We start from the raw sequence: 11,578 nt of genomic DNA on the forward strand, positions 1-11,578 counted from the left end.
GCTGGTGGAGGGTCTCGCCTTGATGTTGATGGCAGCTGACCCATCAGGGGGTTGGTTGCTGAAGGTTGGGGTGGCTGCGACAGTTTCTTAAAACAGATGACAATGAAGTTTGTCACATAAAGTGACTTTCCTTTTCCGTAGCACGCAACACTATTTGATAGCGTTTTACCCACAGTAGAACTTCTTTCAAAATTGGAGTCAATCCTCTCAAACCCTGCCATTGCTTTATCAGATAAGTTTATGTCATATTCTAAATCCTTTATTATCATTTCAGCAGTCTTCACAGGTGTAAATTCTGTCTCAAGAAACCACTTTCTTTGCTCACCCATAAGAAGCAACTCCTCTTCTGTAAAGTTTTATAAGATTGCAGCAATTCAGTCACATCTTCAGGCTCCACTTTTAATTCTAGTTCTCTTGCTATTTCCACCACATCTGCAGTTTCTTCCTCTGCTGAAGTCTTGAACCCCTCCAGGTCATCCATGAGGATTAGAATGAGTTTCTCCAAACTCTTGTTAAGGTTGATATTTTTGACCTCTTCCAATGAATCATGAATGCTCTAAATGGCATTCAGAATGGTGAATCTCTTCCAGAAGGTTTTCAATTGACTTTGCCCAGATCCATCAGAGGAATCACTATTTCTGGCAGCTATAGCCTTCCAAAATGTATTTCTTAAATAATAAGACTTGAAAGTCAAACTTACTCCTCGATCCATGGGCTGCAGAATGGATGTTGTGTTAGCAGGCATGAAAACAACATTAATCTTGTATGTTTCATCTCCATCAGAGCTTTTGGTTAACCCAGTTGCATTGTCAATGAGCAGTAGTATTTTGAAAGGAATCTTTTCTTCTGAGCAGTAGGTCTCAACAGTGGGCTTAAAATATTCAGTAAACTATGTTGTAAACAGATGTGCCGTCTGCTAGGCTTTGTTGTTTCATTTACAGAGCAAAGGTAGAGTAGATTTAGCATAATTCTTAAGGGCCCTAGGATTTTCAGAATGGGTTATGAGCATTGGCTTCAACTTAAAAGTCACCAGCTTCATTAGCCCCTAACAAGAGAGTCAGCCTGTTCTTTGAAGCTTTGAAGCCAGGCATTGACTTCTCTCTAGCTGCAGAAGTCCTAGATGACATCTTCTTCCAACATAAGGCTGTTTTGTCTACACTGAAAATCTGTTGTTTAGTGTTACCACCTTCATTAATGATCTCAGCTAGTTCTTTTGGGTAGCATGCTGCAGCTTCTGCATCAGTATTTGTTGCTTCATCTTACACTTTTATGTTATGGAGATGGCTTCTTTCCTTAAACCTCATGAACCAACCTCTTCCAGCTTCAGACTTTTCTTCTGAAGCTTCCTCACCTCTCTCAGCCTTCATAGAATTGAAGAGAGTTAGGGCCTTGCTCCGGATTAGGCTTTGGCCCAAGGGAATGTCGTGGCTCGTTTGATCTTCTATCCAGACCACTAAAACTTTCTCCATATCAGCAATGAGGCTGTTTTGCGTTCATATCATCTGTGTATATTCACTGGAATAGCACTTTTAATTTCCTTCAAGAATTTTCTTTTGCATTAACAACTTGGCTAACTGTTTGGTGCAAGAGGCCTAGCTTTCAGCCTGTCTTGGCTTTTAAGAGCCCTTCCTCACTAAGCTTAATCACTTCTAGCTTTTGGTTTACAGTGAGAGACTCTTCCTTTCACTTGAACACTTAGAGGCCATGTAGGGTTATTAATTGGCTTTATTTCAATATTGTTGTGTCTCAGGGAATAGGGAGGCCCAAGAGGAGGGAGAGAGATGGGGGAATGGCTGGCCTATGGAGCAGTCAGAACACACACAACATTTATTTATTAAGTTCTTATATGAGCACAGTTTGTGGCACGCCGAAACAATTACAATAGTAGTATCAAAGATCACTAACCAGAGATTGCCATACAAATATAATATAATATAGTATAATATAATATAATATAATATAATAATGAAGAAGTTTGAAATATTGTGAAAATTACCAAATGTGTCATGGAGACATGAAGGGAGCAAATGCTGTTAGAAAAATGGCACTGATAGACTTGCTTAATGCAGGGTTGCCACAAAGCTTCAATTTGTAAAAAACTCAATATCTGCAAAGCACAATAAAGCAAAGGGGAATAAAACGAGGTCTGCCTGCATTTCATTTCAGCCCCAGTGATGTGCAAGTCATTTTGCTCTCCTTTTCTCTGGTCTGGTAACCTGTTGTGATGTATAGTAACATTCTTCAGCTGGTGGAGAGCTTTACCTCTGAAATAATTCAGTTTGCCCTACAGATATTTTGTTGTTGTTCTATAGTTGGCACAGTATCAAAGCTTGTCACCATGATGTTTTATTTGCCAGCCCCTTGTAGACAGCCTAGAACAAGAGCTGGTGCCGTTTGAAATGGCAGAAATAATGCTTTGTATTCAGCAAAACCCATTACATTTACTCTTCTTGGCTCACAAGAAAACTACCTTTTGTTTGCAGTTAGGCTGAGGTCATGACTGGGTTCAGGCAAATAGAATGTGGGTAGAAGTGACAGTCTAGCCAAAAAACTTTTTGGGAAATCGCTAACATTACGTTCTGATCCCCTGGTGACTTCTAAGGCTGTATTTTTTAAATGGAGAATGATATGGAAGGATACTGGTTATCACTCAGAGGAAAACCACCTCAGAGAACCACCTGGACCTGCATCAGAAAATGATATGCACCTGCAATCAATCTTTGTTGGGTTAAGCTTCTGAGCTATTAGGGCTTATTTGTTACCTAAGCATAGCCTATTCTATGCTGACTAAAACAGTTCCCTATCTAACTCATGGGACTTTTCTGGAGATAAAATGATACCGCACTCCTGTTAGTACTTTATAAAGTGTATAGGAAAGCAATATGTGAATGTATCATGTTGCTATTTGTGGAAAGTGCACAGGTTTGGAAGGTAAGAGACCAAAAACAAACTCTTATAAGCATGTCAAGCCCTCACATCTCTCTTATATTTAGCCCTGTCATCTGCAAAGTAACAGTCCTAATCCTTGTCATGACTACTTCTCCGGGTTGTTTCAAGATGCAAATGAAATCATGGATGTGTAAGAACTTGGTAAACTGTAAAGTCCTGTCAGATAAGAGGCACTGGGAGCTTCCCTGGTGGCACAGTGGTTTAGAGTCCGCCTGCCGATGCAGGGGACACGGGTTCGTGCCCCGGTCCGGGAAGATCCCACATGCCGCGGAGCGGCTGGGCCCGTGAGCCATGGCCGCTGAGCCTGCGCGTCCGGAGCCTGTGCTCCGCAATGGGAGAGACCACGGCGGTGAGAGGCCCGCGTACCGCAAAAATAAAAAATAAAAAAAATAAGAGGCACTGGAATGATTTCTCTGGAGCTTCAAACCCATCTCAGGATTACCCTTTTAACATAGAAGAGGGATGCCTCACTACCCTAAAGTGTTACTGATTTCTAGAATGTCAGCACAGATTCTTATTCAGCAAAGCGTGAGCCCAAACCTCCTGGATGTAATCTGAAACATCTGGCAGGCTTTTTCTGCCTGGAACATCTGCTTGAAGCTGAAAATAAAGGTGGCTGTACTTCTAAACACAGAATGTCTGGAGGGGAGAAAAAAGAACCTTGAACAAAGATTTAATCTCTCCTGAAGACGAGGGTAGAGGAGGGGAGGAGGGTATGTGACTGCGGTCTGGTGTAGGAGAGGGAGAGAGGTCAGACTTCACTTGGGGGGACAGCTCATGGACCCCAGGAAGGTCGGGGTCACGGCTACATACTCAGTTGCCTACAGCATATGTTTGCAGGAACGGAAGTCCCCGGGATTGCAGTCCACTCCATAGCTGGCCTCTGAAACTCCCTGGGTGAAGCATCTTTTTGGCCAGCCCCTTTGCTTCCTATCTAGATCCAACCAGCGGAACAGTCTTGTTGGGGGTATTGTGCCAAAAGTTAACGTTGTCCTAAGGAGACGTTGGGGGAATGAGGAAACTGAGATGCAGTTTTGATGTCATGTGGAGACACAGTGTGTGATTCAGAGATGAAACTCTGAGGCCCAAGTCAACCAACAGGCCCTTCAACCCAACTTTTCCACGTGAGGGCTTCATTGCAAGGGCAGCTGCGTCCTTGAGTCTCAGTGTTCACCTTCGTAACTCTCTCCACATGCCAGGCACCCTACTAAGTGCTTCACAAATGTTAGTTCATTTATTAGTCATACAAAGGCCCTAGGAAATAGGTACCAAGGCCCAGAGAAGTTGAGTTCTGGGTCACAGAAATAAAAAGTGGCACAACCAGGATTCAAACCCAGGCAGCAGGCGCTGCAGCCCATGTTCTAAACACTGAACTCTGCTGCCTCCTCCAGAAGAGGAGTGGAATATGCTTGTTGATCTTGGAGCTCCAATGGCCTCCCATATCCTGGAATTTTTCTGACTTAAATTCGTCAGCTAAGAGTCAATTAAAGAAAAAAATCAAACAAGAAATCCACGTCTTGACCAGTCCATGTTGTGCAGGTATGTGCACGGAGCTAACAGAAATAAATTGCAAATCCTCTTTGTCAGTTCCTTGCTACTGCAAACAGCCTCACTCTTTGAGGTTCCGAAGCGAGTCAAACGCATACACTGGAGACCCCTCAGGGCCCAGAGCGTGGAAAGCCAGACCTGAGTGAGCTCATTACCTATCACTTGGTTGTTGGATGAAATAAATAAATAAAAAGAAAACCCTCTGGAGTTATGCTTGCAGTCGGGACGCTAACGTTCATTAATATATGTTCATAAAAATGCGTGTCTGCGGCACATGTTCGTTGCTCGTCACAATGCTTATACGCACCTCATTAATTACCAGTTGCCGGGACTTCCCTGGTGGCGCAGTGGTTAAGAATCCTTCTGCCAATGCAGGGGACATGGGTTTGAGACCTGGTCCGGGAAGATCCTACATGCCGCGGAGGAACTAAGCCCGTGCGCCACAACTACTGAGCCCACGTGCCACAACTACTGAAGCCCATGCACCCAGAGCCCGTGCTCCACAACAAAAGAAGCCACTGCAATGAGAAGCCCATGCACTGCAACAAAGAGTAGCCCCCGCTCGCCACAGCTAGAGAAAGCCTGCGCACAGCAACGGAGACCCAACACAGCCAAAAATAAATAAATAAATTTATTTTAAAAAAAATTACCAGTAACAAATTACCTTTGTGAGGAATCTGGAAAAAGGAAAGTGTGAGATTAGCAATTAGTATTTGTCTCCGACTTTCCTTGATAGTTGGTTGCTCACCTTGTAATGATTCGAGCATCACGCAACTGGGTTTTCAGTGAGTCTTCTCTCTGGACTCCGTGTCTCCATCTCCCAAATGAGTATTTTTCTTCCGTCTTCCCTTCCTACTACTAAGTCAGCGTTTTAAGTGTGGCCCAGACCACCTGCATCTGGTTTGTTGGGGGGTGGGGGTGGATTTATTAAAAGTGGGGAGTCCCTGGCTCCAGCACAGGCCACTGAATCGGAAACTCTTTACAAATGAGGCCTGGGTGGGCTGACTGCGTGAACCAGTCTATAACCCCTAGCTCAGAGTTGCTTTCATTTTCAGAAGTGTTCTGATTTTGATAATAAACTCCATGGGCACTCCAGGCCTGAAACTCTGCATTGTCACATGTGCCCCAGGTGATGCTTATGCCTATTAAAGTTTGAGAACCACCATCCTAAGTGTGGTAGAGGGCTTGGACAGGATAAAACTGTCAGTAGTAGTGAGTATGATGGAAAAAACACTCTCAGATGTCATTTATAAAAATCATATTCTTACGAATATCACTTGTCTAGGATAGAAGAAGGATTCTATAGGGAGAAAACCATGCAAAATATGCTATCTTACATATTAATTATGAGACTATTTCTCTGATTGGCCTCAAACAAGTCAAGAAATCTGGCAAACCCACGTCAAGGAACACAGTAGAGTTCGTCCCTGCCTAGAAATTCTATGAAGGCAGGTTCAGGTGTGGCCTGAACACAAACCCATGAGCTTCTTCAGAACTGGCCCTCAAAGAGTGACCGCCATGAAACAGCATCCTAGCATTGTCCACAGGGCTGAGAAACTTTGTGGGCAGAAGTCACAGACTGGCAGTCCCTGGCCGCTAGCCACCCACAGCTGTGTTCTGTTCTGCGCACAGTGATTTACACATTTTGTGTCATTTTCAGACATTTAAAAATGGGAGATTTTGGGCTTCCCTGGTGGCGCAGTGGTTGAGAGTCCGCCTGCCGATGCAGGGGACGCGGGTTCGTGCCCCGGTCCGGGAAGATCCCACATGCCGCGGAGCGGCTGGGCCTGTGAGCCATGGCCGCTGAGCCTGCGCGTCCGGAGACTGTGGTCTGCAACGGGAGAGGCTGCAACAGTGAGAGGCCTGCGTACCGCAAAAAGAAAAAAAAAAAAAAGGGAGATTTTATGTCCAAAAATTATTTCTAATTTCTCTGGAAATACCAGAGGGATTGGCAAATGTGGATTTTGTTCCCACGTGGCAGGAGTTGACTAGCTCAATAGTGACCACGCTCTTGGCATGGAGCTTAGGTTTTTACTTCACTCTGGTCCCCAGCCAGCCTGCTTCCTTCATTTCCATCTCCTGCCAAGCCCCATGGCTGGGATGTTGCTGCTTCTGCTCTGTGACCTGGGAGTTCTCAACCTCGGCTGCATATTAGAATTAACTTGGGAGCTTTAATTTAAAAAAAGGAGGAGGAGAAACCAGAGGAGGAGAAGGAGGGAAGAAGAGAAAGAAGATGGAGAGGAAGAAGAAAGCAAGAAGCAAAGCAGAAGGAAAAGATTGGGCTTATGACAGATTACTACTGCAGAACCTCATTTGTTGGGCCTAGGAATCTGTATTCTTAAGCTCTCCGGGTGATTCTATATGCCAGGAGAGGATTGAGAACCACAGGTTCACCCTGAGAATCTTTCCAGAAGCTGCCTCAAGGGAGGATCCCAGCAGGTTCTTGAGTGCCTGAGGGCTCATCTGTAACTACTGTGTTTAAGAATCGCCTGGCGAATTTGACCTTAAGATGCTACCCCCAGAGATTCTGTTTAAGCGGGTGGTATGGGGCCAGGGTTTGTATTTTTCACAGGTGATTTTGATGCAGGTAGTCCAGAGCCCACACTCCGAGCGGGATGCTTGTCCAGAGCTCTCCTTCCCTTCCTTCTAACAAGGTTTTTTTCTGTGATTTTAAAAGAATCCCACCCTGTTCTTTTCACCTGACTTCAGTGAATAACTGGTCTCTGAGGGATGAGCTGTCGATGTTTAAGTGCTGTCGAAATTTAAGTGCAAGGAACACTTCTTGGCCAGAGCTAATTCTCCCCTCCTAGGCCTTTTTGGCACCATTTGAACTTTCAGAAATGCTGTCTCTACTATGATAAAATGGTGCAAATGGAAGCTCATCAGAGGAAAGGGCACTCACGTTTTCCCTGACTCTGATTCAGTTTGTTCCACTTTGCCATTCTTGATGTGGCTGAAAGTCCTGATAAGTGTTTTCTATTTGATAGTTCCTTTCGAGGTAAGAAAGAAAGAGAAATGGGAACACATAGGAGAAATTCTTGTGACATTGGGTTAGGTAAAGATATCCTAGATAAACCACCAAAAGGGTAATCTATAAAAGAAAAAAATGATAATTTGAACTTTATCACAGTTAGGAACTTCTGCTCTTTGAAAGTTACTGTTGACATGGAGCAACTATTTGCAAATCCCGTATTTGATAAAGAACTACTTCCAGCATGCATAAAGAATTCTAGAATTCTCAAATATTAAGAAGATGAAAACAAGCCAATTTTAAAAATAGGCAAAAGATTTGACTAGACACTTCACCTTATAACGAGATGAAACATAGGCATGTAAAAGGAAGAATCTCACTATCTTTACTCATTAGGGAAATGCAAATTAAAACTACATTGTGGTGCCACTACATATGTATTAGATTGTCCAAAATTAAAAAGACTGACCACATCAAATGTTAGTGAAGATGCAGAGGAACCGGAGCTCTCCTACACAGCTGCTGGGAATTAAAATGGTACAAGCACTTTGGCAAACAGCTTGGCAAGGTTTTAAATGATTAATCCAGTGCAACAGGATCCAAACATTCTACCTCTAGGTATTTACCCAAGGGTAATGAAAGTATATGTCTATATAAAGACTTGTACCTAAATGTTCATAGCAGCTTTGTTTGTGATCTCCTCAAACTAGAAACAATCCAAATGTTTATCAACGGGTTAACACACACACAAATTGTGGTATATACCAGTGGGGTACTACTCAGTAATAAAAATAAACTGTGGATACATGCAGCAATATAGGATTATTTAAAAATAATTATGCAAAAAAAACCACAACACAGTATATACTGTATTGGTTCCATTTATATAAAATTCTGGAAAATGCAATCTACGACAGAAAGCAGATCGTGGTGGTTGCCAGGGAAAAGGGTGAGAAGAAATGGGAGGAAGGGATTATGAAGAGAGAAGAGAGAACTTTTGAGGGTGATATGTTTATTGTTTTAATTGGCTTCCTGGGTATGTACATACATCAAACTTTATCAACTTTTATACTTTAAATATGTGCGGTTTATTGTTTGCAGTTTTACTTACACAAAACTGTTTAAAAAGAGAAGAAAAACTGAACAACAGAAAATTATTTCTGTGATTTAAAATTTTTTTTTAATTTTTATTTGATGAATATTTTTCTGTTATAAGTGATAGAAAGTTGAACACAGACTGGCTTAGGTGAACCTGAGTCCTCTAGAAGATGTTTGCCTCATTAGAAGGAATAAAAGTGAAATCATGGAAGCTAAAGCTTAGAGAATTTTCTATTCAACTCTTCTTCCCCATCTGGCATGTTCAGCAATAAATGAACTTAACTCACTTTCCCATTTCCTTTCTAAAAAGTGTTTTCTTCTGAAAGCTCAGAGACAGAACAAGAGCATAGCGTCTTGGCTGGGCATAAGATGCTATTTCCTCCAGCAAGTGGGCAGGACTGTGAAACAAGGAAGAATGTGTTTTCTCCCTTTTATTAAGGTCTTTGGCTAAGCTTTTTCTTTTCTCTTCCTTTTGCAGAGGGAAAAGTGTAGGTCAGTTACTTAGAAGGCAGGTCACACTGAAGAGCTGGAAATTATAAGGACACTTAAGGCTCCATGAGGACAAAAATTCATCTGTGGCTCTGGATCCCAGATTGTGGTGAAAAGACACAATGCCCTTTTCCACCTGCCAATGTGCCATCTGAAAAGAACTTTCATTTCGGTCATTAAATATAAAGGACAGGGCAATGGTAGTGTCTAGACAGTCCATGATGTGGGTAATCAAGGGGGTGCTGACTGCTAAAGAGAAGATGAGTTTTCAGCCCATCTGGTCCATGAGAAATGGGTGTTAAAAGACCCACTGCACAGATAAACAAGGTAAAATTTCTGGAGAACTCATAATATTTTTCTAATAAAACTTAAACTTCTAGGCATTCGTTCTTCCCACCAGGAATAGTTAACAGAACTTTTATCATTATCTCCACTGTGTCCCAGAAGGGATACTGACTGCTCCATCATCCCTCCAGAGAAGTTAGTCCACCACAGCTTCTGGAAAGGTTAACCATCCATATCACATGACCTTGCGCCCTGGCCACAGTGATTGAACCAAGTGTACACCTGACCTAAGGCCAGCCAGTGGCATCAACCAATCAGATCCTCTATGGGGAATCTGATTTAAGACGCAAGGACCCATCTGACTATAGTCAGATGGTGGTGGGTACAAATGTTGAAGGGTTACAATACGTTGAGGGGTTGAGAAGGCTGAATGGGGGAGGTTGTGAGGTTCCCGGGGACATTGAGTTTAGTGTCTATTTTTCACTTTTGTAGTTCCAATCCTCCTGAAAGCTCTGCCACCTTTCTTGGATGTCTGTGTTCTCACCTATTGTATCCTTAAAGTAAACCCCTCATTGATTTAGTGTGAGTAGGTTCCTGCCCTTATAATCCAAAGAGCCTTGACTACCATTGACCAACATCATAGGGCTAGAAGTACCTTACAGTATACAAAATAACTTTCATAAGAATACAATTTATTTCTCCCAATAAGTTTATGAGATAGAAATTCTTATTTTTATTTTGCAGAAAGGGACCTGGGGAAATATATTTCAAGGAGAGGAAATCAATTGTCCAAGGTCACACAGATGGTAAATGGCAGATTTGGAATTCAAACCTACGTGCTCTGAGACGAGGTTGCCATTTCTACCGTAGCTAACCGGTTGTAGTTACAATATAGGTTTGGCTTCGTGTAATATAGCTTAAAAAGAATAAGAGGCTTAAACAATGTTTCTCCATGACGAAACAGTTTCTGAGTAGGTAGTCCAGTGCTGGTTTGCTGGTTTTGTTCCCTGTGATTATGCAGAGCCCCAGGCTCCTCTGTCCTGATGCTCTACCATCCCCAGGGTGTTGGCCTTGCCTCCTGTTCCAATATGGCTTCCTTCCATGACCATGTTCTAAGAAGCAGAAGGAAAAACGGGGATGCACAGAAAGGGCCTATTTCCTCTTTAAGGATAGGTGCCATAAGTCATGCACACGGCTTCCCATCACATGGCACTGTCCATGATGTAATTACTTGAACGTATGTAACAGTAAGGGAGGCTGGAAAATGTAATCTTTATCAGCAGGAGCCATGCCCTCCACTGATAATTGGGAGGTGCTGCTAGTGCTGTCATGGAGGAGACTCAGGAAATAATGGATTTCGGTGACAACTGGAAGTCTCTGCCTACATCCCTAGGTCCTCAAAATCCAGATTGGCTCCTCTCCCCATTCAGAAGTGGTTGTGCAAATTCACACTAAGATAAAAATGACTGGCAAGGGACGCTGTTTGAGAGGAGATCCCACAAGCAGAGGACACAGGAGCACAAAAAGAAGGAGCAGAGCACCCTAAAGAGATAGTTGGGGGGAACTCCCATGGGGAAAATGATACAAAATAGGAAGCTAGGGGAAAACAGTCAAAACCTGCCAATTGCACAGTTCTGCGAAGATCAGTTTTATTCCGCAAATTCTTTCTGTTCTGTGATCTTGAGGGTAAATGTGGGTGTAACAGTAATAGGTCAATTAAATCAGTCGCTATCTTTTCCACTAGGAGTAAATAAAATTTCCATACCAGATGCTGGACACCCCAGACTGGTGAATTAAAACACAGACTGGCCCAGTCCCACCATTCTCTCAATAGTTTTCCTGTCTTTTTAGTGTTTGTCTTTTTCCCTTAATGAGTGAAACTCAAAGAAACCTGAGATGCCTCATTCCTTCCATAGCAACAATGTTAACATTTTAGGTTTCAGCCCTAAAGGTGGGGATGACATTGTTAAAGTTCTTCTTCTTTTGGTCAAGCTTAATGTTGAGGCCATCATGTCCTCCCGATTTTGTGCTGAGTCTCTTCCTGGGTCGAGAGATTTGATGATGTCACTCATCGGCTTGAGAATTGGTAGAGCCTCAGACACCACGTGGGTGAGCCCATCTTAAGGGCCTGAAAACTCAGACGGAGAGGGGGAGATTTCATAATCATTTCTGGTAGAGCTGAGGCTAGAATTCCCATCTCTTCACTCCCACGCCTGTGCTTTCTGCCACACCAGCAGC

This window comes from Stenella coeruleoalba, assembly GCF_951394435.1.
Source record: "Stenella coeruleoalba genome assembly, chromosome: 16".
Lineage (NCBI taxonomy): Eukaryota > Metazoa > Chordata > Mammalia > Artiodactyla > Delphinidae > Stenella > Stenella coeruleoalba.